The following is a 3,595-nucleotide window of genomic DNA, read 5'->3' on the forward strand; positions in this document are numbered from 1 at the left end:
TGTAGACGTCTCTCCATTGATAACAACATGCTGTGTTCTGTTTGCTAAAAACTCTTCAATCCAGCCATTCAGCTGATCTGATATTCCGTAGGCGCTTACTTTGTTTATCAGGCGACAGTGCGGGACTGTATCGAACGCCTTCCGGAAGTCAAGGAAAATGGCATCTACCTGCGAGCCTGTATCTAATATTTTCTGGGTCTCATGAACAAATAAAGCACGTTTGGTCTCACACGATCGCTGTTTCCGGAATCCATGTTGATTCCTACATTGTAGATTCTGGGTTTCCAGAAATGACGTGATACGCTAGCAAAAAACATGTTCTAAAATTCTACAACAGATCGACGTCAGAGATATAGGCCTATAGTTTTGCGCATCTGCTCGACGACCCTTCTTGAAAACTGGAACTACCTGTGCTCTTTTCCAATCATTTGGAACCTTCCGTTGCTCTAGAGACTTGCGGTACACGGCTGTTAGAAGGGGGGCAAGTTTTTTCGCTTATTCTGTGTAGAATCGAATTGGTATCCTGTCAGGTCCAGTGGACTTTCCTCTGTTGAGTCATTTCAGTTGCTTTTCTATTCCTTGGACACTTATTTCGATATCATGAGTTAGCTACCAAGAAAAATATTTTCTAATCATGAATTTAGTCTCCATAGGCCGGCCGAAGTGGCCGTGCGGTTAAAGGCGCTGCAGTCTGGAACCGCCAGACCGCTACGGTCGCAGGTTCGAATCCTGCCTCGGGCATGGATGTTTGTGATGTCCTTAGGTTAGTTAGGTTTAACTAGTTCTGAGTTATAGGGGACTAATGACCTCAGCAGTTGAGTCCCATAGTGCTCAGAGCCATTTGAACCATTTTTTTTTAGTCTCCATACAACAACAAGCGGTATGAAGAATCTACTCTAAGAATTTTGCGCCACTGTTAGCGATCGCAGCAAACGCAGAAGTTCTGATGCATGTTGCCTTACCCAGCATATACTGGCGTGAAAAAACAGCCTCCCGAAAACCAATCTCCCCGCAAACTAATCTCCCAGCTTGGCCGGCAAGAAGCAAACATCATTTACAAATGGTTCAAATGGCTCTGAGCCCTATGGGACTTAACATCTTAGGTCATCAGTCCCCTAGAACTTAGAACTACTTAAACCTAACTAACCTAAGGACATCACACACATCCATGCCCGAGGCAGGATTCGAACCTGCGACCGTAGCAGTTCCGCGGTTCCGGACTGAAGCGCCTAGAACCGCACGGCCACCGAGGCCGGCAAACATTATTTACACGTAAAATTAATTCTGCCTGCCAAAGAAATTTATTACAACACTCCCCGTGGAGCTGTCAAAGAGATTTACTACAACAGTCCCTGTGGCAAAAGCACAGAAAATACACCCACTTCTCACCAAATACACACCTTTCAGCGTGATAAATCTGTCCCTGACACGTGCTTGGCTCACTGGAATTAGTCTCTTCTTCGCAGCAGTATCATCTTTAGATGGCTGTCTGTAGTCATAAAACACGAGTCAAGTTACTGATCTGTGACCGAGCTAAGGCCATTCTGTTCGATGGACGCATTATTATTATTATTTTCGTATACAGGACAGTATAAAAAAATTATTTAGAATATCCAAGATATCTACAATGTATACGCAGGATTTTATACAAGTCAAATATGTTTTGAGGTTGCCGGCCTTGTGGCCGAGCGGTTCTAGGCGCTTCAGTCCGGAACCGCACTGCTGCTACGGTCGCAGGCTCGAATCCTGCCTCGGGTATGGATGTGTGTGATGTCCTTGGGTTAGTTAAGTTTAAGTAGTTCTAAGTCTAGGGGACTGATGACCTCAGATGTTAAGTCCCACAGTGCTTAGATCCATTTGAACCTTTTTTTTTTTTAGGCTCAGAAATTGGCAGTCTTGATTGCTGGAACATTTGCTGCGACCAGGTCGTCAAGTGTGCAGGATTTTGGCAACTTCGGGCAGACCAAGAGGTGTCTTGAGATTCTCCGTATTCGCAGGCTGCATCTCCAGAAATGTATCCCGATCGTTTCAAGTTTTGTTTGCACCGCATCACTCCAGTCCGCAGTCTGTTCAGTCTTCCACGTGTGATAGGGTAGTTGAAAACCAGCAGCAGGCTCTTCCTTTAAGTTTTGGCTATTAATTCCAAATATTTTGTCCCGCTACAGCTCAGTTCGGTGAGTCGAAGGTGAAGATGTAATTGCTTCAGTTGTTTGCAGGGAACTCATTCTGGACTTCAGCCTTGAACACGGTGTTTCACTTCCAAACATGGGCCGCGTGGGGTAGCCTCGCGGTCGCAGGCGTCTTGTCACGGTCCGCGCGGCTCCCTCCCGTCGGAGGTTCGAGCCCTCCCTCGGGCATGCGTGTGGGTGTCGTCCTTAGTGGAAATTAGTTTAAGTTAGATTAAGTAGTGTGTCAGCATAGGGACCGATGACCTCAGCAGTTTGGTCCCATGAGACCTTAACATAAATTTCCAGACACGGGGTGCCTGGGATCGTTTTCCTGTTTTTCCATTTCAACTTCTGCCACTGTTCTTCGTCTTGTTTCCGGGGTGATATGCCTGCCAGCTGGTAGATTTTGTCGACTGAAGTTGGTCATGATGCGGCCTGTCTCGGTGAGGGCGGTACCGGCAGGCTGGGCATGTGTAGAGTTCTGCCAGACTGCTGCTGCATATTCAGCTGTGAAAAAACGTAAAGCTAAGGCAGATGTGCGTAGGAGATTTGGTTGGGCTCCCCACGAGCTATTTGTGAGCTTGCGTATTCTCGGAGTGATCTTTGAAAGCGAGTGTTCGGTCAGGCTTTACTCCGAAGTATGTAGGGTTGTATGTATGTTGTAACTGCATTCCCCTCCATTGACGCAATGAACGACAGGCTTGTTTTGTGCGTCATGATGATGTAGCCCGTCAATGACTGACAAGAGCCATTTAATTTAAAGAAAAGAACGTTAGTCGAAGAGTCCACTCATAGATACCGGTTCGCTTCTCAGAAAATATTGGAAAGTACGCTACGCTGAAACTTCCTGACAGATTAAAACTGTTTGCCGGACCGAGAGTCGAACTCGGGACCTTTGCCTTTCGCGGGCAAGTGCTCTACCAACTGAGCTACCCAAGCACGACTCACAACCCGCCCTCACAGATTCAATTCTGCCAGTACCTCGTCTCCTACCTTCCAAACTTCACAGAAGCTCTTCTGCGAACCTTGCAGAACTAGCACTCCCGGGAGAAAGGATATTGCGGAGACATGGTCCTGAGTTCGAGTCTCGGTCCGGCGCACAGTTTTAATCTGTCAGGAAGTTTCATATCGGCACACACTCCGCTGCAGAGTGAAAATCTCATTCTGGAGTACGCTAGGCTGCTTAGATTCACAGAACTGCGATTCTTGAGAACACCGAGGGACTGAGCAGCGAGTCATGTGAAGTAATTATTAATGTGTGATTGTTTAGACGCCCAGTTAACAATATTGTTCCTATCTTGTGCGAAGTATCTCGCGATATTCTCACAGTTCCTAGTTTTACTCATTCAGGTACACTTTTGGCACAGTAATAAAGCGCAAATGAATTTAGCGTCTTCTTAAGCGCATTAATGGGACCACACCACGCT

At 46.6% G+C, this 3,595-nt stretch overlaps 1 non-coding gene across 1 annotated transcript; it reads right to left on the bottom strand.

The window, feature by feature from the left end:
* Positions 1-3,033: 3,033 nt before the first annotated feature.
* Positions 3,034-3,108, bottom strand: Trnas-cga (transfer RNA serine (anticodon CGA)). Its single transcript has one exon. It is a non-coding gene; the product is annotated as a tRNA-Ser (tRNA).
* Positions 3,109-3,595: the final 487 nt, after the last annotated feature.

The sequence above is a fragment of the Schistocerca serialis genome, chromosome 4, assembly GCF_023864345.2.
Source record: "Schistocerca serialis cubense isolate TAMUIC-IGC-003099 chromosome 4, iqSchSeri2.2, whole genome shotgun sequence".
NCBI lineage: Eukaryota > Metazoa > Arthropoda > Insecta > Orthoptera > Acrididae > Schistocerca > Schistocerca serialis.